We start from the raw sequence: 26,543 nt of genomic DNA on the forward strand, positions 1-26,543 counted from the left end.
AAATGGACCTCGCAGACCTAAGATCACTGAAGCCATTATATGTTTGTTGAAACATTTCAAGGTATTTCAAGCACAACAGTAATCCATTTCTAGACTAATGATTAATAACGATGATAACTGCAATATTGTAATAAGAAAGTATTGTTGTAAGTATTGTTGTAGGTAAGAGTGTCACCCCCAAAAAATTGAGAATTCTATCAACAAAATTGTGAATGCCATTACATTTGAAACTAATGTTATAAAATTGTGAATGTTTCCCGATAATATTACAATGTTAGAATTATTGACTCATTTCATCATGTGTAGGTAAGAGTATTGCATCCAAAACATAGTGAATGCTTTATGTGGAATTCAAAAGTGATTTTCACCATGTGAAAGGGAGAAGTCTTGCAGAAGACAATTCCCTTACCTATTCGCTTCAAAAATCAAATCGCTACTGAATTAATTTTCCACGGCTATGCCTAAACAATCAAGCAATTGTTGCAGTCATACCTTCCTGAAAGCAATGAATATAAAAAAAAAAAGTTAGTAAAGATTGATAGTCATAAAACATTAATACTATATATAACATGAGGCATACCTTTATATGATTTGCCTTGGTGCTGCAATACTCACTACCGCTATGGTGTTTTGTATGCGCCCACTCGTAGGTCCCCCATGGACCAAGACCCTACAATCATTTCTTATAAATGTATATAAGAACATATGTTTGTAGTCTTTCAAATTAATTGCTATATTTTAATAAATCTTACCATTTTCTGCGAGGTCTCTATGAACGATTGGGATCCACCAGTGTGTGTGGACTCCGCATCAATATTAGAATTTTCACCTTGTCGGTTTGCTTTTGCTATTTTTGACTTCTTTACGGCATCCTTGGATTTCCAATGCTCCCTCCAATGCTCCAAGACATTTGCGGGAATGGCCGAGGTAACCTTCTCGTCATTGCTGTTCCGGACCTCATGCACCCATTTGTTGTAAAGTTTACAGGCCTTCTTGTTGTAGATGCGACGGACTTTAACCTCGTTTCTTGGCTTCCACTTAACGTGTTTCTGCAAGCCAAAGCATCATCGGTTACTTATAAACTCTCTTAGTAAAATTGTTGTACAGTTATAACTATTGTATGTGATATTTGATTTTATAAACTTACCTTCATCTCGACTTCGTACCACTGTTTTGTTATCAAAGGGACACGCTTCCAAGTGATACCCCCTAGGGTGGATTCTGACTTGAATATAGGCCGGAAGTGTCTCGATGCAGAACTAGGCCAAAACACGCTGTATGTAATCGTGGGTAGGCAAAAGATTGATTGCTCTCATCGGGGGTGAACCCACTGGAGATTAAAGCCGTGTCGTACAAAATATCGATTGCTCTCATCGCTTCCTCGTCATTTGGGTTAGTCTTGGACACAGTCTGCATTGGGATTTTGTTAAGAGTATTATGATTAGCAGTGGAAACAAAACTGCCCATAGTTTGGAACATCGGAGAAGTGTTTTTAATGAAGAAACCGTACATTCAAGGTTTTGATAATTGGATGATCGGGATTGATTTCAAAAACTCTCCTGCTTCTCATAAAATCGAGCCTTGAGGGGTCTCATACTGCTTGGGATTTCATTAACCTGTGGAAAATTTAAGATAAATAGACTGTATTTTTGTGGATGTATGAACACTAAGTAGGCACATCACCTCTCCATATTGGCAGACCAGCCAAATTTCCCGGATGCAAGAACACAAGGCGACGAGCTCAGGCGGTTTGAGATTTGAACGCTGGCGACTTTATCACCTAAACGTTTTTTAATCCAGTCACAAGTCTGACCAAATTCTTGTTTGATCTCTTTTTCCTTCTCCTCATTTTGATCACCTGCAATAAGTTATTGTACACGAGAAATCCCATGGGCCAGGATCAATAAAGAAATCACATGACAGAAATTATTGACGGTACACTCAAGGACATTGGAGATGTACATTCATGTCATAACTAACTTCTGGAAGCAAATCATTGAACAGAAAGATATCCAATTATTTACTTTCACGGGCATCCACATATCCATCGTGGAAAATTAAATTTATCCAAGCTATTCAGGTAAATTCAATTTATCACATAGACAACACACCAAAAATCCACACATCGGAGGACTCGCCCGCACACCCATATGCATTAAAACAATAAAATCCACAACGAATCTCACCCTACACCTAAAATTGCTGCTGACAGAGCCACCCCCAATATATCATATTTTCAGCTCTTATCAGCAATGTCAATATATCCACAGAAACACAAAAACCCCGACTCACTAGTAGTATTAGCTAGACACCTAAAACAGATCAGGAATGCAGCGCACTTCCCAATTAAAGTACCATAGCAAGAAATCGCATATAGGAATTATTTTATACATCACAAAAATTATATTTCACACTTTATAATTGCAATTTGTCCCCAAATGCGTAGCTATGTTCGACGAAATCCGTTCCTCGATGATGGGTGTACTACCCGCGGACAATTTCTTTTCGGGCTTCATACTCCTCGATAAGGAAGTCTTCTTCCTGGGAGATGACGAACGGAGAAGAGGGGAAGAAGAAGACAAATTGGGAGAAGATGGAAAGAGAATGACGAACAAAGAGAAGATGAGAAGAAGAAAACGAATTGACAGACCTTGATGTGGCCTCACCTGCACCGGACGGCATCAATTCCGAGATTGGGGTGTCGAAGAAACGGCCGTTACGGATAACTAATCTCAATCTTTTGATAGAAAGACTTCGAAAGGCCCACCGAGGGCTTCTTAAAAGAGGTCGTTGGCTTGCTCTAACTGTTGCTCGATGAAGATGCTTTTTTAAATAATGTCGTTAGTTCCATTTTTCTAATTTCTTTGATCTTATATTAATATGATTTGATTGTATGTGAAGGAACTCAAATTTTTGGAATTGGTCGTGTCATTTTGTATGGGACGAAGACAATGTATTTGTTTTTCAGGTTGAGATTTTAAATAATAAAATTTTAAATTGAATAATTATTTAATGTGACATAAATTTATATTTTGAATATAAAATTATATTTGAATGCAGTTGTTACGTATGAAATTTATAATTAGGTTAAAAGCCCAAGTTAGAAGAAGATATGTGCTTGTAATCGGGTCTTTTAGACTCTTTAAGGGGGTATTTCAAGACAATCGGGTAAACTGGACATTTTTGAGGAAATAGGCAGGTCGGATGGTCTACAGGTCGGACGGTCCGTAGGTCGGATGGTCCATAGGGCGGTAAGTCTGCGAGTCGGACAGTCTACAGGTCGAACGGTCCGCAGGGCGGTCGGACTAACAAGTCGATGGTCTGCAAGACGGAAGGTTTGCGGTCGGACCAACAAGTCGAAAGGTCTGTGGTTGGACCAACAAGTCGGATGGTCTGCAAGTCGGGAGGTTTGCGGCTGGACCAACAAGTCGGAAGGTCTGCGGTTGGACCAACAAGTCGGTTGGTTTGTGGTCGGATAGGCAAGTCGGTTGATCCACAGTTGGATGAGCGAATTGTTGGTTGTTGTGGAGGTCGGATGCTGCAGAGAGCGAGTGAGAATAATAGCTTGGTCGGCTGAGAACACGTGTCAGCAAAAGAGGAGTTAGCGAACGGTTGAGAGAAGGCGTTGTAACCGTTCGGGCGACGGTTCCAAGTACCGTTTCTGAAGAATATTTAAGGATTGGGATTTGCAACTGACAAAGGATCTTCAATCATCTTCAAACGACAACAAAGTCAGTGATTCGGGGATCATCATTTAAATTTTCAATCTTTTATTTTCCAGTTTATTTATGTACCGTACAGTGTTTAGAGATTCCTAATCTCATGCACTAATTATATCAAATTCAAAGATAATTTCCTATTTTTGAATTTTACTTTTTTATTGTTGAAAAAATACTTCAACAAATTGGCGACCACAATGGAAGAAAGACAAGATTGTTGATCCTACATCAACAGAGAATTTCATACGACTGAGGTCCGGCCGAATCATCAGAAAAATCAATATGGCAGGCTCATAACCTCAATCATCACCAGCACCAGTGGGAGAAAATATTTCACCACCAGTTATGCCAAATCGAGGGGAGATTCCCCAACCACCTACCGATTGGTTGTCTTATGTTCAACAATTAAACAATCAGCAAACTTCGGCTATGCAAAATATGTTGCGCGAGCAACAGAACATCATGTTGCGCGAGCAACAAAATCCCATGCAGAACATGTTAGATCAAGCTTTATCAAGGGTTACCCTTCAACCCATTCAGACGCCGCCAGGAATATCACCATCAAGAATGCAAGCAAATTTCGCAGGGCCGTCATACGTTGACAGCACATTTCCAAGCGCCACAACGTTCAACCAAACAGATAGGGGGAAGACTTCTCTAACTTTCCCTAATAATGTTCCTTTGGGAACAAGAGTTGAAAATGTGTAGCCAAACATTGTCAAGGAAGAGAGGCAAGGAGGACATATACAGGATCCCATCTTTATCCCTGATCATCAACACCCTCGTGTGGATCTTGAAGAGGTTGCACAAGTATTGAGAGTGCATTTCGGTTTGAATCCTCAGATGGCCAATCGTCCTGCTTATCAAAGACCTTTCCCCGAAAGGATCATTAACGACTATCCACTTCCAAGGAGTTATCGACCACCTGATTTTCATGCTTTTTCAGGGGAAGACGGATCCTCCACCATAGAGCATGTGGGTCGTTTTACAGCACAGTTGGGAGAAGTTGGAAATAATCCTTTTCATAAACTGCAATTATTTGGATTATCTCTTACCAGAAAGGCTTCTTCATGGTTTGTAAATCTGCCACCTGGGCAAGTACAAACTTGGGAAGGTTTGGAAATGGCTTTCCATGCTAGATTCTTCAATGCTTTACCAACTATTTCTCTTACCGATTTATTGGAATTGAAGCAATATCCAGAGGAGTCAGCCTCACAATTTATTGAAAGGGTGCGTTTGATGAAAGGACGTTGTCCTACTATAATCAATGAAAAAGAAATGACAAATTTAGTGGTCAGGAATATGCACGGCCGCCTAAGAGAGGCACTCACTTCTCATGATGTGGAAGATTTGGCAAGTCTCGCTTCCAAGGCTGGACGTTTAGAGTCTCTCTTTAGAGAAAGGGATCAGAATTTCAGGCGTAATAAAGTTCAGCATATGGCGAGTATGGAAACAGAAGCATACGACTTTGATTTTGACGAGACAGAAGAAATGGCGGCCGAAATCATTTCAGGAAAGCCTTATGTATGCTCTAAATTAAAGGCAGTGCCAGGAACTGAAGGAAAAGAGCAACCTACATTTGACAATTCAAAGGCTGATGAAATTTTTGATATTTTGCTAACTGACGGCCAGATTTGAATTCCAAAAAGGCAAAGGTTGGCTACTAAGGAAGAGATCAAAGGAAGACCATATTGTAAGTGGCATAACTCTTTCAGACATAATACAAGTCAATGCACTCATTTTCGAAATGAGATCCAAAAGGCCATTAAGGCAGGTCGGCTCAAATATATTACTTTGGGTGTAGAGCAACAACCTTTTCCAAAAGTAACCACAACAATGGTTAATATACAAGCAAGTCCTAGATCGGAAAAAAGAAACTCATCAAACAGTGGTCGACCAGAAGAAAAACTCAAGGTTTGTTAAAAAACAGTGGCTGAAAAATGGGATAACCAAGATATTTCTTTTAATGTGGAGTTAAAGGAGCAAGTTTTGATTCGGGACCACCCAACTAGAAGGACGGGCTTGGTCGGAAGCAAATGGACTCGAAATAAAAAAACTTTACCAATTGATGTGGATCCTCGTTTTCCAGGCATGAATCGTACTCAGATTCGGAATGCCAAGCGCAAGTATGCTGCGAGATACAGGGATAAGGTCTCTTCATCGAAGCAGCTGAATGATATGCAAGGTGCTATTAATTCTCTGGAATGAGGTCGGTCCATACGGGTCGCCTCATCGAAGCAGCCGAATGACATCCGAGGCGCTGCTAAATATACTGAAGGAGGTCGGTCCATCAGGGTCATCTCATTTGAGCAGCCGAATGATGCGCAAGGTGCTATTGATTCTCCGGAAGGAGGTCGGTCCATAGGGGTCGCCTCGTCAAAGCAGCCGACCAACATGCGAAGTGCTGCTAATTATCATGAGGGAGGTCGGTCCATAAGAGTCTCCTCCTCAGGGCAACCTAAGTATGTGCAAGACATCTTTGAGTGCAATTAGAGAGGTCGGTCCATACAAAAAATGGGTAAAGGCGTATCAGATGAAAAAATTGAAGGTTTCAGATGTCAGTATTGTGAGCGGATTAACATCAATCCATCTCTGGAGGAGTTTCGTTTGGAATCTCTGACAGTTCAACCTGAAACTGATACCAGGGACGAAATTCCAGAAGCTGATTCAAGGTCTGTCAAGTCTCGACTAGGGCCACGAGTTCCCTGCCGAATGACAGGAATTAACTGGATTGAAGAAGAACCCTTGTGGGCAAGTCTGGTGGATGATTTTATAGAAGAGCCTCAGATCCTGATTTTCAGTAAGAGGTTCCTCCAATAGTCTTCCCTCCCATTCCAGAAGGCACGGCGTCTCATCTAAAACCTCTGTATGTTAATGCTCATATTTGCTGGAAACCAATCACGAAAGTTTTTATAGACAACGGAGCAGTCTTCAATGTGATGCCATTAAAGACTCTCAAGAAGTTAAGGAAGGGAATTCACGATTTATCTCCTGTGAATTTTGAGATGACTAGCTTCACAGGGCAGCCGACCAGACCAGAAGGTATGATGGTCGCCTCAATTGAAGTCGGTCCTAAAAAGATTTCTTCTGTTTTCTTTGTGGTGGATGCGGATACTACATACTCAATCCTACTTGGACGAGACTCGATTCATGCATCTAAATGTGTACCATCGATACTACATCAACAATTAATGTTTTGGGAAGGGAATCAAGTCTTCAAAATGGAAGCAAATGACAACCCTTTCGGAGCATCAGAACAAGTTGAAGAGTCAGTTTTTTATTCCGGTCGTGTACCCCCAATGTCTCAGTTTTTTATGGCTAATGAATACCCAAAGAAGGGTTTTAAATTCATCGGCCAGAATTCAATGTTCTTTTAAAAAAGAACAGTTGTACTGCATGGCTCTTGAGGAAGCCAAACCTATTTTTTATAATATATCTTTTATGGAAGGTGCAAATTTACAAGATTGTAGTGTACTTATTAATCAGTTTTATTTAGATCAGCTTTTGAAAAAAGTAGAAAAAATCAAAAAGACTCATGATGTTCATTTCCAAGAAGATGAGCAATTTTGTTGGTCTGATTTATTAGAGAAGATAGAACCAGCTTTTTCAGCACAAGATCCTTTACTGGAATTTAACTTAGGAACCGACCTGGTTCCAAAAATAATAAGAATGAGTGGTTATTTGTCTGAAGAGCAACAAATATTGATGCTCGAGGTTATAAAAAACAATATTGATTGTTTAGCTTGGGATTATTCAGAAATGCCTGGTCTAGAGCGAAGTCTGATAGAGCATCGATTACCTATTAAAAAAATTTTAAGCCCTACAAACAACCTCCAAGGCATATGAGTCCTGATTTAATGCCTCAGATCAAAGAGGAAATTCAGAAACTTCTTAAAGTAGGTTTCATCCGGCCTTGCCGTTATGCAGATTGGTTGGCGAATATTGTACCAGTGGTTAAAAAGAATGGTAAGATCAGGATATGTATTGATTTCAGGGATCTTAATATGGCTACTCCTAAAGATGAATATGTGATGCCTATGGCTGACATGCTAATTGACTCAGCAACATGACACAAAATTCTCAGTTTGATGGATGGTTATGCAGGATATAACCAAATCTTTTTGGCAGAAGAAGACATTCACAAGACAACATTCAGATATCCAGGAGCTTTAGGTATATATGAGTGGACTGTTATGCCTTCTGGTTTGAAGAATGCAGAGGCGACTTATCAGAGGGCCATGAATTCAATTTTTCATGATCTCATTGGTAAATCCATGGAAGTATATATATATGATGTTATAGTCAAATCTTCCAGTTTTGAGGAACATTTGAGGGATCTTAAAGATGCTTTCAGTCGGATGAAGAAGTACAAGTTGAAGATGAATCCGACTAAGTGTGCTTTCGGTGTCTCAGCCGGGAGTTTCTTGGGATTTTTGGTTCATGAGAGGGGAATTGAGATCGATGCTAATAAAGCCAAAGCAATTCTTGCCAGCCGACCACCCAAGACGGTTAAGGAAATACAAAGTCTTTTGGGGAAAGTAAACTATCTCAGACGGTTTATTTCCAATGCTGCTGGCAAGGTCAAACCAATCACTAAATTATTGAAGGCAGGAGGAAGTGCTTTTGAGTGGGGACCAGACCAACAGACAACTTTGGAAGCTATAAAACAATCATTGGCTTAACCACCTGTGTTGATGCCCCCCCAAAGAAGGTCGGCCCCTCAAACTTTATTTGGCAAATACGTATAAAGTGGTTAGTTGCTTATTAGCACAAGATGGGGATGGTGGAAAGGAAAGGGCAATTTATTACTTGAGTAAGACTCTTACAGGACCAGACTTAAATTATACTATGCCAAAAAAAATGTGTTATTCATTAGTGTTTGCATGCACCAAACTTGAGCATTATATGTTGCCCAGGAGAATTGAGGTTATTTCAAGGATTGACCTCATCCAGTTAATTCTGCAAAGACCTACTATGCAGGGCAGACTTATGAAGTGGGCCATTAAATTAGCCCCTTTCGATTTGTATCATTCTCCTTTGAGGGCGGTGAAAGGTCAAGCAATAACAAATTTTTTGGCAGACTTCGCAGGTTATGAGCAAGAACCGACCGGATACATGTCTTATGTAAGTACCCAAAATTGGTTAATGTTTTTTTATGGTTCTACTTCAGGAAACAGATCGGGTGCATGTGTTTTGTTGGAGGGACCAGATGGTCAAAGGGTCAAGTTGCTGTTGCAATTAGAAGTCATGACCCATAATTCAGCATAATATGAGGCTTTAATCTTGGGATTGGAAGCCTTAATAGCCAGGAAAGTTCAATCGGTGATCATAAGAGGGGATCCTTAATTGGTAATCAACCAAGTAAACAAACAATATGTTTGCAATTATCCCCATCTACGCAGATACAGAGATGTGGTAGGTCGGTTGTTATCAAAGATCTCCGAAGTGATAATTGAGTTCATCCCTAGAAAGGAAAATCAATTTGCAGATGAATTAGCTCAAAAAGCTTGTAAGGGAATCCCAAAAGATATGTGTGTAGAGGTCGGCCCTGAAATAGAAACTGGAACCGACTGGAGGACATAAATTATCAATATCTACAAGATCCTGGAGCGAATGTACCGATTGGAATACGGTTGAAAGCGTTGCGATTTCAATTGTTAGAAGGAGTATTATACAAAAGAACATTCGAAGGATTACTCCTGAAATGTTTGCGGTCCAAACAGGCTTTGAAGGTGATGACAGAAGTGCACAGTGGAATTTGTGGAGCTCATCGGGCAGGTTTGAATATAAGATGGGCTATTCATCGTTTGGGTTTCTTTTGGCCAAATATTTTCGAAGATTGCATACAATTCGCCAAAGGTTGCCAAGAATGTCAGAAGCATGGGCAGTTGAATCACTTGCCAGTCACAGAATTGCAAGCTATGGTAAAACCATGGCCCTTTAAATCTTGGACTATGGGTGTTATTGGTAAAATTCATTCTCCATCATCTAAAAATCATTGCTTTATCTTGGTTGCAACAAATTATTTTACCAAATGGGTCGAGGCGGTTGCTTTGAAAAACGTGGATCAGGAAGAGGTGATAGATTTTGTGTTGAATCAGATCATATATAGGTATGGTATTCCTCATTCAATAACAACTGATCAAGGTCTGGTCTTTACTGGAGAGAAGTTTTTAACCTTCTTGGCAGAGTTTGGTATTCATTTGAATCATTCTTCACCTTATTATCCCCAGGCTAATGGGCAGGCAGAGGCAGCTAATAAGATTATCATTGGGATAATAAAGAAAATGATTGAAGGGAACCCAAGAAAATAGCATTTTTTGTTATCTCGAGCCTTATGGGCGCATAGGAATAACAGAAATTCTACCACAGGGTTTTCACCATATCAGCTCACCTTTGGACAAGATGTTGTGTTGCCAGCCGAAGTTCAAGTGTTATCTGGACGTACAAGCCTTACTATTGATGAATTTACTGAGGAATATCAACAAATGATGTTGCAACAATTGGAAAGTCTGGATGTTAGTCGACTCCATGGAATTGATCAGATTGTAAAGCAGAGATCGATCAGGGCTAAGACTTATGGAAGGAAGGTTTTTTATAGAACCTTCCGAGAAGGAGACCTGGTCTGGAAAACTATCCTTCCTACATATAAGAAGATTGATCAATTAGGGAAGTGGTCTCCGAATTGGGAGGGACCATTTGTAGTTCAAAAGGAGATCGGAAATGGTGCCTTTATTATTATAAATCAAGAAGGTAAAAGGGTACACAATTGTATTAATGCTAAATATCTAAAGAGGTGTTTTCTTGCCTTTTCAGATAACAAGAAAGCATGAAACAATAATTTTACTCATAACCCGATTACTAAGGGTTCGGACCCAAAAATGGTTCACTCATTATCAGGTGATGAGTCACGCAGAGAATTCCTTTCTTCCGAGTCAGAGTCTTCATTCCAGTGATTAAGGATTAGTTCTGGTTCTTCATCAATAAGGTATTCTAAATTGGGTCGGTACTTTTCCTATTGATCTTGCATATTCTCTAGATCATAGTCAGTGCGAGCTTTCATGTCTGTCACGGCTTGACGCTCACGATCAACAAGGGTGCGTAATCTCGAAAAGACTGCGCGCTGATTGGAGAATGTATAATCCCAGCCGAGGTCTGGGAGTATGGCTGTCACATGGTGTTCAATCAAATCCATATGATGATCAATTTCAGGAAGGCGATTCTGTATATCCCGAAGAGTCTCGAATCCTTCCAGTACATTTTCCATCAGGCGAATAACACGATGAATGGTTTTTCTGCCTCATTTGGAAAATCTGAATTTGAAATCCAACTATTTAAGTATGCATAATAGGTCCTCGGCATGGCCTCCAACTGGATGGTTACCCACGAAGAAGGGTTGAATAACACCTTGCCAATTGTTTACAGGAACATGAGGACAATGGTGTGACATTTTAATAAATGTTTCAGGCGTGCCCAAATTTCAGTTTGTGGTTAAACATTTGTTTGTTGATTTGTAAGGGACTGCAACTGTTTAAAAAAGAGATGAGTTGGATCTGTTCCCTAGAGGGTCGGAGTTTTGGAAAGTGATCCTTAACAATAGAAGAAAAATTTATTTACTAAGTCAAAGTTTCAAAAATTTTACAGAAGAGACCCTAAAGCAATTCTAATCTGGGACCATTTATCTTCTGTCCTGGAGAGTCGCCTGTTGTTAGCAGCCGACTAGTATCGCTTTACAAGTTGGGATCGGGCGTGAATCTTTAATTCTTGGTCCAAATTGGCTTCATTTTTCTTGTGCCGCTCAATCAGGCGTTGTTCGTCGCCTATGTGGCCTTCCAGGACATATTTTTCTTGATGAAGTGCTCTCAATTCTGCCTCTTTCTGTTAAATTGATTGTTCTATTTTTGTTTTGGCGTTACTGAGGCCTTCCAGTCTTCCAGTCGCTTGTTGAATTGATTCCTTGGTCTTAGTCAAAGAAGCCTCCAGGCTTATTTGCTCCAAGTCGGGTAAAGGTGATTTGACTGACAGGATTTGAGCGAATAAAATGTCATTTAGAAGTTCAGACAGTCGCTCCATCAGCCGATGAAGAATGGGGGTAGCAGCCGATTCTGGAGAAATTGGAAATAGAATGCCACCAATGGTTTGAAGAAGACTGTCAAGCAAGTCTGATCCCAAGTCGGGAAAAGATTGATCAACAGCCTGTGCAATTATGGTTCGGACGTCTGTCGGAATTGGAATAGCCGACAAAGGGGCTAAATCAGGACATCCCTAGAAGAATGGATGTTTATTTCAGATTACATGAAATACAAATATCGAGAATTAGTTGTGAAAGTTGTACTTACTTCTGGACGGATCGTGGTGGCAGAAGGTGCCAGGATTGTTATAGGTCTGGAAGGATGAGCGACTGGTACTTCAATGGCTGACTCATCGGCTGCTTCAAATGGACGATGTGGCTTTGATCGGGGTCCTTGCATGTTGGAAACATGTGAATATTGGCCCTTAGTTTGAAGAAAGGAATCTAGAGTTTTTACCAGGTTAACAGAGGTCTCTGAATTAGAGGATGGGTATTTCTTGTAACTCTTGTAAAAGACCCCTCGGTTGAGCAGCTGCGGGTTCTTCTTACCATCTGTCCGCTTCTGGAGGAGAGTCGGCTGCCCTCAAGTCAGCTGCTCTTTGGTCGGATGCGTCTAGGGCGGCTGCAGTCGGTTCGTCGAGAACAATATGGACGGCCGCATCAGAGATATCTCTGTCAATAGGGGCGACCGCGGCACCAGAGGCGACTGCGGCAGAGGCGGATGTAGGCGTGGCCATTGGCTCTATGTTAGGAAGAGATGGGTCTGAAGCGACAGAAGGCAACCTACCCATCTGTGAGGCAGTCGCCTCACTGTTGGTTGAAATCCCTGTTTTTGCCAGTTCGGCTGGTGAAGGCGCTTGTATTGAGGTCCGTTGGTTGGTGGGGGGTTCAGGTTCGTGGAGTTGGTCGGTTAGTGACTCTGGTGATTTGTTTGGGTTTGAAGCAGTTTGGACGGTCGTCCTGGCCGAAGTCGGACCTGAATATAAGAATGGTGATTAATGAAATGTTAAGGAAAAAGTCAGATTAAATCAGGATTATTGGAACATACCTGGACGAGGTCGGGTCTTTACGGGTGCCCGACCTGATGAGCGGTCTCTCAAAATCTGTTGATTATCTCCAGAGAAGGGGATAGTTTGAGTCTGAGAAGCTCTTCTTTTCCTCTGTGGAGCACCCGATCCAGTGCCTTGAGCGACTAATTTCCTTCGGGTATTGGTCAATGGGGCTGCCCCTAATATCAACGTAGGCTGGGGTAGGAGAATGCCCAGCAGACGATCCTTATTAGGGGCAGTTAAGGCCCAGGTGACCGACCACCATTCGCGGAATGATTCAATTGAAGCTGGAGAAGTTCGGAAAGGAATGTAGGAGTTGGAAGTTATGTAATTGGTAAGCTGGGATACATAAGGAGCGATCAATTCAGGAATGACTCTCCCATCCAGACTTTGAATTATTAAATGTGGACAGGTGATGGGGCCAGGTAAGCCTTGTTGGCATCCGAATTGGCATGCCAAAAACTGAGGCTGATAGCTGAAGGTATAAAATGCTTTGTGGCCTTTCTTATCAATTTTCTTACTAATAAATAAAGACCTCGGTTTAAGAGCAGCATCCCAGGAGAAGGAGTAAGTTGGATGCGGAAGTAGGTCTGGTTCAAACAAAGGTGAAGATACATGGAATGGCCAAAACAGGCCGGACGCGTAACCGACGTACTTTCGGTACATGTAAAATTGGGAGTTACTACGGTCGTCGGCTAGAAGAGCAGTTATGATAGGGTCGGATGCTTGGAGGTTATTACGACCTAAGCAGAGTCGATTGAGGGCTATTCCCAGAGATTTACCAGGTGTTGGAGCAACAGGGGGTTGGCCAAGTTGGAACACTTCGGGGAAATAGAGACGGAACCACAATTCCAAGAACCAAAAAGGTCTCGACGCAGCGGTATCTAATTTTTTGCCATCTTTATCTGAAAGGCGGGTGCTAACCCTGAATAGCCCTTCAAAAAGATTGACAAGGAAGAGAGTGCCTAGGGAGAAGAAACGACCTGAGGCTATATGTATGGCCAGGTCAAGATGAGAAGGAAGGACACATTTCGAAGGGGAAACTATGACATACCTACAAAGCCAAAAGAGTAGGAAGGCGACATGCTCACGGTCGGTCACAGAGGTCCCGTCTGCTCCCCGCTGGTCGTTTAAAAATTTGGTCTAGCCCCATTCCTTAACGCCAGCCAAAGACCAGCCCAAATGGTCTGCATTGGGCTCTTGCCCATCTAGGGCACCCATTACAGGGTCTTCTCCCACAATTGGCAAATGTGCGATCATGGCCACATCCATGAGTGTGGGACTGATAGGGGCTGTAGGAAGAAGGAAGGCACACATCTCAGGGTGCCAGAAAGCCGACATTGCTAAAAGAACTTTCTCATGTAAATGACATGGGAGAGTGGAAACAAGTATGGCTTGGTCGATTTGTTGGCTTTTCCATTGATCTTAAAAATGTTCTGCTACCCTTTTGTACCAAGTGCGGTATGGATCTTTGGGATCCATCAGATGGGTTTTGATGCTATCAAGGAGGCGGATAGCGTTGTAGTTGGGATTGTTGACGGCTAGTGGATTTCCTGCCTCCAAGACCTCTCTCATTCGATTGGAGTCTTCAGGAGTAGTGCAGTATGGGTGAATGGTTGGAGTGAGCATTTTCGTCGCCACAAAAGCTGTTTCAGGAACTGATCCGTCGAAGGGAAGTACAGGTATGTATTGATTCGCCATGATTTTGGAGTTGCAAAGATTGAGAAACAACGAAAGCCAATAGTGAAGATTGAGAGTTTTGTGACACCCAATGTGTTGTAGTAACTGGCCGCAGTTGCAGAGGCGGCTCCACAAAAGGGGTATGGTTATATATAGATTACGAACTTCCAAATGGCAATTAAGGAATGGCATTTGAAAGTCCGATGGCGGCGGGCAAGTTGTTACGTATGAAATTTATAATTAGGTTAAAAGCCCAAATTAGAAGAAGATATGGACTTGTAATTGGGTCTTTTAGACTCTTTAAGGGGGTATTTCAAGACAATCGGGTAAACTGGACGTTTTTTAAGAAACAGGCAGGTCGGATGGTCCATAGGGCGGTAAGTCTGCGAGTCGGACAGTCTACAGGTCGGACGGTCCGCAGGGCGGTCGGACCAACAAGTCGGATGGTCTACAAGACGGAAGATTTGCGGTCGGACCAACAAGTCGGAAGGCCTGTGGTCGGACCAACAAGTCGGATGGTCTGCAAGTCGGGAAGTTTGCGGCTGGATCAACAAGTCGGAAGTCTGCGGTCGGACCAACAAGTCTGTTGGTTTGTGGTCGGATAGGCAAGTCGGTTGATCCACAGTTGGATGAGCGAATTGTTGGTTGTTGTGGAGGTCGGATGCTGCGGAGAGCAAGTGAGAATAATAGCTTGGTCGGCTGAGAACACGTGTCAGCAAAAGAGGAGTTAGCGAACGGTTGAGAGGAGACGTTGTAACCGTTCGGGCGACGATTCCAAGTATCGTTTCTGAAGAATATTTAAGGATTGGGATTTGAAACTGACAAAGGATCTTCAGTTATCTTCAAACGACAGCAAAGTCAGTGATTCGGGGATCATCATTTAAATTTTCAGTCTTTTATTTTCCAGTTTATTTATGTACCGTACAGTGTTTAGAGATTCCTATTCTCAGGCACTAATTATATCAAATTCGAAGATAATTTTCTATTTTCGAATTTTACTTTTTTATTGTTGAAAAAATACTTCAACAGCAGTATAAAAGTTTGTTCACGAATGTATTTTTTATGTTAGACATAAGAAATTGTATTGAAAATATAAAAAATAATTTTATATGTTAAATTGTTGATTTTGTATTAATAGATAAAATATTATATATATTGTATTAATATGTGTGCATTATATATTTTTTAATAATATTTATACATTTATTAAAATATATTTTTTTAATAATATTTTTTTTAATAACATTTTTTTAAAACAAACCCTATATATATATTAGCCGTTAGATTTAATATATTTTTAGGATAAAAATATAGAATAATAAAATCAAACTCAAAATCTACAAACAAACACACATCGGTTTGTTCTTTTGATTTTTTTCCCCTAATTTTTATTACTCCATCTGTCCCATAACAAAGTATTCATTTGTCTTTTGCGTCATTGTACTTAAAATTGAAAATATTCTTATATTTGTATAATTCTTTTATACAAATGTCATTATATTAGTATTATAAGACACCAATAAAAGTATTTTTGTCATTTTTTCTTTATTTATAATACGATTTGATATAATAATTAATATTCAAAGATCAAACATGCAAAAAGTAAATGGATATTTTGTTATGGGAGAAACGGAGTATTTGATTTTGATAGTTTGTATAATAAAAAAATTGCTATTCCTTCTTCGCATTCAAATCAACATCTAAACAAAAAAAATTGAAACCAAAATTTAAATAAAATCACCAAAATTAGTATGAGGTGTATACCAATGTTGTATCAACACACTTAATAAATTTATAAAATAAATTAGATAATACTTTTTTTTATATCATCAATTTTTTTTTAACTTTCTTTTGTCATATAAATTTATTTTCATTTATCTTTCTAGTAAATAAGTACTCCATCTGCTCCAAACATAATGCAACATTTATTTTTGGTACGGGAACTTAGGTATGTAGTATTAAACACGATAATTTGGGAATTAAGTTATATGATAAGAGAGAAAATTGTATATTTATTTGAGTGATGTGATGAGATAAAGTGTTGGAGAGATATTAAATATAGTTAATTATTTCCTTTTTTTTAATTCTTGCAAAATGTTTGGGACAAATAAAAAACAAATGTTGCAAGATGTTTGGGACTGAAGGATAAAATGAGCATAATTTTAGACGGCGGAGAGAGTAATTGATTACTATATATAGTTTTAAGTGTTTTTATTGTGAAGTTAAAGAGGTATATTCATTTGAAAAAGTTATGAATTTGAAAAAGTTATGGATTTGTGTGGATTTATAAAATTCACATAAGACAGAGTTTAATGAATTTTATTTATTGATATAAATGGATTTTTATAGATTTAATTGAATTTTTTTATGGGTTTATATAGATTTTATAGGATTGTAAAATAATTTTTATTAATTTATATGATTTGTATAAATTTATATGAAACACATTTATAGGTAAAAAAATTATTCGAATAATTACATAAAAATACAAAAAATATAATAGTTAAAAAAATAAATTATTTATTATTTTAATCTTATCATCGTCATCTTTATTTCCGCCACCATTTGTTTTAATTGGTTAGAATTTTATCTTAATTTTATTATATGTGTATATGTAATATTAATTTAACGACTTAATGTGAAATGACAATGCAATAAAATGCATATGGAGATGAATAATGTCTCATTGCCAAGTGACTCGGGTTCAAATTCTTTTTATACAGTATCTCTTTTAATTAAATTTATTTGAATATTTTTTTTTTTCAAGAAAAATAAGAATTAATTTAAAATGTTACTTAAAATATATATTTTTAAAAAATTGCTAATAATTTGCTATTATCTTTTAATTTTTGAAATTATTATTATTTTATTAAAATATTATAATATTACTTATAAATATTATCATAATATTTAGCACTTATAATAATAATAATAGTAATAATAATAATAACATATTTTAAAAAATTTATCAAAATCTCTGCTTATACTGTATAATGTTTAAATAACTTTTAAAGTATATGAATTGTTGAAGCCGGTAACATTTTTATACAAAAATTAAAAATTTGGATAGAATATCAAATTTTAAAGGATTTTTTTTTAAATTTTGATTGAATACATTAGAATTTTAAATTACTTTTAAAAATTTGTATTGAAACTCAATTTTAAATGTTCAAAAAATCTTTCAAAATCATGATTGAATACAACCCCTAAGAATTGTGAAAATATTATAATTAGTGATATTTTGTATGTTTTAATCGACTTTAATTTTAATTTTTTATTATTGCATGAAATTTCTAATTTTGTTAAATAATTTTTTTAGAATCGCATATTTTTTAGATACTCCGTACACACACTAAAATTTTTTGTCATTAATTTAAAATGGTAAAGTTTATTATTATTATTATTATTATTGGTTTGATGCAATATTTTATAAAAAAATAATAGGTATGTTTGATTTTAGTTTGATTTTTTTTAAAAAAAAAAAATTAGTTCAAATAATATTTTAAATATTTTTAAAAAATAATATATTTTGATTAAGAATATGTGCATCGAATAATGTTACATTTTGTTTGGGTAAAAAACCAAATAAACATTATAGGTTTATTTATCTATGAGATTTTAGTTTTGGTTTTATTAATTAAAAAAATAGTAAATTAAACACTTATTTTTTATTTATTGTATTCCACTAAAATTTAATTTTATCTTTAAAATATTATATCAAAATATATTTATATCTTATCAAATAATTATTTCAATTCAAAATTTTACTATTATTTAAAACCCAAAACAAAATCCATGCTTTTTTCAAAATTTAAATTATAAAAATCTTCGGTGTTTATGTTTTTTATTATTATTATTATTTTTTTTTTATATTTCAAATTAAAATTTTAGTATTCATCCCAATTTTTTTTTTTTTTTATTTTGATTTGTCCAGCATAATTTATTATATTTCTTTTTGGAAAATAATTATGGGTGTGTTTACTTGTAAGTTTTTTAACCTAATTTTACTATTTATAATTCTTTTTCCTCTCAAAAATATCAAATTAAATATATATTTTAATCATATTTTAAATTTCATAATCTATAAATTTTTAATTTTAATTAAATCATTTAATTATATTATTCTATAATTATTTGTATCATACCATAATTATTTATATTTTATATATTTGAGATCAGTCTCTAATTCTTCAATTATGACATTTTTGAGATTTTTATGATTTTTTTATTTCTTTTTGTTTTACAGTTTTTTATCATCATAATAGGGTATTTAAAATCTATATAATTTTTACAATTTCTTTTATAGTGTTAGTGGATATATATACACTTTTTAAATTTTATAAATTTTATTTTTAATTTATTTACTTTTTGTTGAAACTCATATTGTCATTTCTTTTGCATATACTTTTTTTATATACTGTATAAATAATTTAATATGATATTTATTTATATTTTTCAAGCTCTTATTTATTTTACAGTTATTTTTTTTCTTGGTAAACTTAATAATATTTGTAATTGATAATTTCTAAATTATTTAAATCTTATTTTCTATTAATGTATTAGTTATTTTTTTCATGAATTTCTTATCTTATTGCGTTTCAAAAGATATTGAATTCGATAAGTATTAAAATATAAGTATTAAAATATACTCCCTCCGTCCCGACAAAGATGCAACATTTTATTTGGACTTGAGAATTAATGTAGTATAAATTAGTTATTTAAATAGTAAGTATTATTATTTAATGATAAAAAATTTAAAATATTTTATTGAGATATTTTAGGTATTAAGTTTTAAATTTAGTAGGTTTATATTTAGATTTGATCTAATCCATATATTAGATTACTTAGATTTTAGTATATTGAGTCTGTTTTGTATTGCCTATATATAGGCTCATTATTTTGATAATCAATAAGACAATCTCATTATCCCCCCAAAAAAAATTTCTAACATAGTATCAAAGCCTATTTTTCTTCTGTCGTAGATATAGCCTACTATTGTCGTAAAACAATTGCCACCGACAGCTTAATCGAAAAAGCCTGTCGGAATTGCTTTAATCGTAGGGTTCCCCGGCCTCCTCAAGAAAGGATCCGGGCTATCTAGCGATAACTGAAAGATTAACGAAGAAAGTAGGCAAAATTGGAATGAATGCTGAAAAAATTAAATTGGAATTAACGGGAAAAACTGTAGAAGTCTGAAAATAATGCAGGAAATTAAAATTGTAGAGAAAAAATTAATGCAGAAGAAGATGAATTCATGAATGGCGTCCTCAACCTCCTTTTTCTTTTATTTCCACGATCTTGTTCGGGTAAGGCTCTTATCCCTTATTTTTCTCCAACATCTTATTTTCAAATCATGCTTTATCTATTTACCCGTTGACCACGGGCCTTACTGATTTGGGCCTTCTTATGGACCGTATCCCCCGAGACTGGGGTTCCAGGTTGGGCCGGCTCGGTTAAATTTTGAAGTGTACAAATGCCCCCCACAAAATCATTTCGGGTAAAATTAATTTGGTACCCGGATAATTTTGTAATCTTCTGAATCTGGATTCGCGCGCTAGCACTTGTCCCGTTTTCTTTGTGTTTCCCCAAAAACCTCACACCTCACTCATTTCCCCTCTTTCCACTCACAGAAGAAACCCTCTCATTCTTCTTCGTTCTTCCCTTCAGCTCCATTTCTTCACCGGTGAACTCATTCTCTCCATTCTCGGAGCAGGACGCGGTGGTTCCTGGGTCCATTCCAGTGAAGCGACCAGGCGGCGTTCACGGCGACTCCGGCGACCGGTGGGCGGAGAGATACTGTTGAGGGTTACCTTCAGTTTTTTCACCACGGGGGGAACTCTGATGTCTAGGCCGAAGCCAGGCGATCAGGCCGGTCGTCCTTCTCCGACGCGCTCCGGGAGGGCCACCTCATCGTCCGGCGGGACTCGATTCAGGCTTGCGCCCTTCGCGAAAGACCGAGATGAGTTGCCAGAGGGTTCCTTCGACGCCCTCGGTGGGGGTAAGCTCTTGCTAGCCCAATCTTGGTTCGATCTTACTGTTTTTCCTTCTCGTATTTTTCGGCTCCCTAGTAGTATTTCGGAGTTCAAGTCTTAGAAAGATATAATAGATCCTTTATATGGGCGCAGTGGCAAGCTTGGGGCATTCGGGATATGTTGTCTGTGTGTACTGATTTTACCCCTCGCGATAATCTTATGATCAAGTCCCTTATGTGTTTTTGGAGCCCTAGTATAAACGCGTTCGTGTTTCCCTTTGGGATCCTGGCCCCGACCGTGTTGGATGTGGTCGCGATTTTGGGCCTCCATTCGAAAAGGGTAGAACATCCTTTATCCCCATCATATAAGCCCGATCGATTACCGATTCCCGTCGCCTATGATAGCAACACCACCGTGAGTTAGTTCATTGCGTCGAATAGGCTTTCCGGTCCCGTTGAGTCTTTGGAACACAATGCCTTCCTTATGTTTTGGCTTAGTAAGTATTTCGTTTGTTGTGCGTCGAAAGGATTTGTCCGGGAGGTAGAACCAATTGTGCATGTCCTTACGTCTGGGGCGGAGATAAATTTAGCCTCGTACTTCCTGGGTGTGTCATGTCATGGCATAAACGAATTTCTAGGGAAGCTCTTTGTCTCCTCTTCCCGCGAACCAGTCGGAGCGGGCCCTCTGTGGTTTCTCAAGTTATGGGCGCGGTTATATTTCCCGAATTTAATCAGCCCGCGCCCTGAACTCCCCTTCCGGCCGTTCGTAGCTTTGGGTCCTTACTTGGCGTCATATCCCTGTTTTCAAGGTGATCTCCATTCGATCACCTACTCTCTCATACGCGAGACCAGTCGATCTTCGGCTGACTTCAGCCCTCTGTCTGGTTTCTTTACGTCTCTTGACACTTCGGTCGCTGGTACTGCCGACATTTCTAGCTCCTATTGTTGGAAAAAATGTCTTACTGCTCATATTTTAGTCGGGGGGTTGTCTGTGGCCTCTTGATACAATCCCTTGCTATGGGAGGTTTACCAACCTCAGTACTGCGCGCGCCAGTTCGGTTTGGTTCAAGGGATCCCCCTGTTTGGTTTCCTTCTACCCCCCCTTACTGTGGGTCAGATTTTGGGATCGTCCCTTGTCGACGATTGGCATGCTTATATCCATGATATTGAGGAACTGCCACATTCATCTTACACTTTTAATCCGAGCACGTTGCCCTCTTTCGACGGCTGGTGGGCTGAGTTTTTAGTTCACTCGAATGTGGCGGCTCTTCGGTGGTCCCTGGTCAGTCCGGATGATAAGCATTCCGCTACAAGAAAATAGCATTTTAGAGACGGAAAAATTCCGTTCCAAAATCTATTTTTTCCATTACTAATGACATTAGAGATGGAATTAGAAACAAAATAAATTCCCTCTGTAAAGTTCTCGTAGCTAACACTATTTGTTCCTAATTCCGTCGCTAAATTAGATGTAGAATTATGAACGAAATTAAAGACGAAATTAAGGACGGAAGTTTCCATGCCTAACCTAAACCAAAATGCGGTCATAAAGTCAATCACGGAAATTTCCATCACGAATTCCGTCCCTAATTTAAGGACAGAATTAAAGACAAAATTAAGAATGAAATTAGGGACGAAAATTTCCATTACTACACAAACTACAAATTTGGTGCCCAAAATAGTGATGAAAACATTTCGTCACTATTTCCGTCCCTAATTTCGGGATGGAAATTTAGGACGGACAAAATTCGTCACAAATTCCGTCCCTAATTTTACACAATTTTTCATTGCACGATTTACCGATGTCTTTTTCAACCAGTACACGAATATGAAATCAAATTTCAAATCGCAATGGAACAACCGTACTACAACCTGTATACAAGTACGAAACGAAATTTCAAACCACAATCAAACAACCAAACTGAATCAACTAAAAATCCATAATAAACGTCCAAAATATCTAAAAAATGTTTCAATTATAGAAATTTGAAACATTCCAACATCATGTATGGTCCAAAACATATAATCCAGTCATAATATCATCAATACTAAATATTAATCATGCGGAAAACATAAATGTCAACAAACCGGAGGCGCACTAGAGTCCCCATAGTCGTTGTGCTTGTCCAAGCGAGCATTGATCATCTTGAGCTGCTCAATGATGGTCGTGTGATTTTTCTCGAGATTCTCCAAACGTTGGGGGTAACTCGGACCACTCGGGATATGCCCGTCGCTGGAATCGAAAACCTCCTCTATTGGCAACGGTGCTGCAAGTGATCCAAGCCCATAAATTATTTTCTTTTTATCCCGGTGGACCAAGGAAAGAAGCGCCTCATCGCGGCTATATTCTGTATCACCGAGCTGAGACATTCCTTCCTTGATCGCTAAAACAAGCATGTTATATTCCGTGTTTTAAAAAATCTAAAGGGAAATAGCCACCGCCAAATGTTTAAATGAGAGGTTTTTCATAAACTAACCCAGATTTAAATCTTCTTTGCTGATGTCAACAAAATTCTTGTCTTTGTATGCTTTCAGATTTTGGATGGCAACTTCATCAATAGGGTCTACTAAAAATAAAACCTGCATCGATTGAATTAGAATGAGCAGAAAGCAAGCAAGGCCAACAGAAGAAGCCATGTCAGGATATTTAATAGAACTCACTTCCATATCCTTTTCAACGAGTTTCTCTAAGAAGGGTGTATTCCTTGCACCGGATATGTTGCCTGCAACAATGTAATAAATATCTTTCTAATCTGATTTCATGTTTTCGACATACTCATCCAAGCTGATCATTTCCTCCTCACTCTGGGAAGAGAAGAACCGCAGCAATGGAGCAATGCGTTTGTGGTTCTCACGATCTTCAATGCAAGTCAGATAATGTTCTGCTTTACTAACAAGAAACACAAAAATAGTAACAGCTTTGGGAATTCCACTTTGTTTTCTTAGAAATTCCAATAAAAAGCCAGGAAGGGACATACATCTCTATTATCACTCAAGGTTATTCTCGGAATCATGTCAAATGCCTTGCGCACCAGTCGTTTCCTCATAATCCTCACCTAAACAGCAAGCAATAATAATTTTAGAATCAACATATAGCCCAAAATCTCAAATAGCAGCCAACTGTATCCACAAGAAGAAGATAATTCACTCAATATACTTACAATACGACTTTCTTGAAGGATTTCACGTGAGACATTCAAGGGAAGATCATTCGAATCCACAACATCTTTGATGAAACTCAAGTACCGTGGGAACTGCTCTAAATAGAAAGAAGACAAAGATTGACTCATGAAAAAAAAAAAATGTATACTTACAGAACATTTATTTTTCTCTTACCAATTCACCATCAAAGTCATCAGAAATGAAGACACGCTTCACATAAAGCCTTATATTCTTTGTCTTGGGATTGACTATGTCATCATTCCCTGTGGGTGTTATAGATGGCACATACAAAACAGACCTGAACTCCACTTCACCCTGCAACAACCAATACAGTATGAATAACAATTAACATGACAGAGATCTACTGTCATAATGTCAATGAGTTTTGCATCATTCTTCCAAGGCTTATCTCCTTGTATAATATCTTCAAAGAACATATAATAAAAAGTATTTACTGCAGTTGTATGATAGATACCAGGTTGAGTTAGGGCCTGAAAACAAAAGACATCAGGTTAATGGTTTAATTTAGATACAACCTCAGTGGTGAAGTGCGAAGAGGCCAGGGGCTCCAAATATTCATTAAATGTTTTCTTGTAAAATTCATTGTACTCCTCAGTGGTGACTTCCTTGGGGTTACGCAACTGCAACAACCAGAACTATTAAATTTCATGCAAAAGCATTTACTGAGAAAATCAAGTCAAATACACAAATTAACAGCCTCACCCTATTGGTTGGGTCTCATTTAGAAGCTCCCAATCTCAGTATCGTTCAACAACAGTCTTGGTCTTCTTCTTTTTCTGTTCCACCAGAAACAGTACATAGGTTCAAAAGTTCTGTAGTCAGTTCCTGCTGGCTTTAAAATATATGCAACTTTAAATCTTACCTCATTTTTGCCATCTTGTCCATCCTTAATAGCATCAGCAGGATCCTCATCAACCTCAACCTGCACAATTTTAAATCATTGTGAACATAGGAAGGAAAACCATGCAACTGCCTTCAAAATCAAGATAGATGTACAGATCTTTAACAAAATATTAGAGTGGCGTGGTTTTTAAAATATAAGATAACTAATCATAAGTGTTAACTATCTCTTCCCACAACCGAGGGTATACCTTTTATCTTTTTTATCGCAGGAGAGCAATTACCAAAAGTAGAAAACAAAAGGTCAATGTCAAACCAATATCAATGATGATTAAAAGACTTTGACAGCATACCTCTTTAGTGTGCAACCAACGCAGTATTAACATCTTCCTAAGAAACACAATGTAAAATCAAATCAAATTAAATAGATACACAACACAACATCTCTCTAAGAAATACAACTCAAAGCAAAATTTGTACCCAAATCAACACTATATCAGTAGAAAAAAATGAGAGAAAGAGAAAAAGAAACACATACACAGAAACCGACGGTGATTTTCTAGGTCGACGGTGAGAGGCGGCAAGTGGTTGATATGGCTAGCGACGATTTCAGAGGTATTATGCGAGGTAGAGCTGTTGCTTAATCGATTTCGAACCGGCGGCGTCCAACGGAAACCAAAACCAGATTATCTAATCTGCTGGTTTATGGTTCGAACTTGGGTTTTGTATTTTTTATTTTTTATTTTTTAAAAAATTATATAGAGGAAAGAAGATGAAAGTGAAAGAAATGGAGAAGGAAGAAAGTGACCTGTGTGTGGCTAGCAGTTATAAATGTGTAATGAAAGTGATTAGGGTAATATGCCAAAAATATTATTATATATTATTAATTTTTTTATGAAATTAAATAATAATAATATTAATAAAAAAATATTTATTAATAATTCATATTTTAGATTTTATAAAATTTTTTTATATAATTATATTTAATTTAAATTATATTATTATCTAATACACTAATATTTTTATGTTTGATAATTAATTTTAATTTAATTTAATTATTTATAAAATTTATTACTATTTTAATTATTTTTATACACTTTGGGAAAATCTAGTTGGGTAAAAAAATTAGGAAAAAAAATAATTTTAATTATTTCATTTAATAAATAAATTATTTATTAATTTTTATTTAAGGATGAAAACAATTTTTGTCCCTAATTCCGTTCTTAATTTGGGATGGAATTAAATTTGTTATTTATTTTGTTGCTAATTACTAATGAAATAACATTGTCTTTTAATTTATGTTTCTATCTGTGATAGAATTATTTTCATACCTAATTTCCGTCTCTAATGGGGAAGATTTTTTTGGTCCCTTCCTAATTTCCGTCTATAATTAGGATAGATTTTTTTTTATCCCTATTTTTCATCTCTATTAAGGACGAATTTTATTCCATTCCTAAATTCCGTTGCCAATCGGTAAAAGATGATCATTTCTCTAATTCAGTCCTTAATTCCATTACTAATAAGGACATAATAAATTCCGTTCCTAATTTCCATTACAAAAAGGTTAGTTTTTTTATAGTGTTCGGGTGGTGAAGAATCGTCTACCGTTGTTTCTGAGGAGGTGGAGGAAGTGTTCATATCTTCGGCCATAGGTATTCTACTTATTCGCTACCGCATAACCCGAAGACGGGTCGTGACCGATCCCTTTTCTTTCGATCACAGGTACGCCTCTGGTGACGGGTGCCCCATCCGCGCCACTTTCGGACACTCGCCATTTCCGAAGGCTGATATCCAAGCCGGCCGCGCCTAAGTTGCGGCCAAAGCGCCCTGCCAAACGGCCAGCTCCATCGCCACCCCTTCAGGTATTTCAAAAATGAGTTTCCCTTTTGAGAAAACAAAAGCCTTATGGTTGTTGGTCTTTCGCAGATTCCTCCCAAGAAAGCCGCGCCCGTGTCCTCTGTTGCTCCGACTGCAGACTCGCCTTCATGAACGTCTCCTGATCAGGTATGCTTCATCCTTCCCTCATTTCGTAT

The 26,543-nt window shown here is 37.6% G+C and overlaps 1 pseudogene; it reads right to left on the reverse strand.

Annotated features, from left to right (window-relative positions):
• Nucleotides 1-1,209: 1,209 nt before the first annotated feature.
• On the reverse strand, nucleotides 1,210-24,896 carry LOC127260695 (heat shock protein 90-6, mitochondrial-like; annotated as a pseudogene).
• Nucleotides 24,897-26,543: the final 1,647 nt, after the last annotated feature.

This window comes from Andrographis paniculata, unplaced genomic scaffold (assembly GCF_009805555.1).
Source record: "Andrographis paniculata isolate CXL003 unplaced genomic scaffold, ASM980555v1 Contig15END, whole genome shotgun sequence".
NCBI classification, from domain to species: domain Eukaryota; kingdom Viridiplantae; phylum Streptophyta; class Magnoliopsida; order Lamiales; family Acanthaceae; genus Andrographis; species Andrographis paniculata.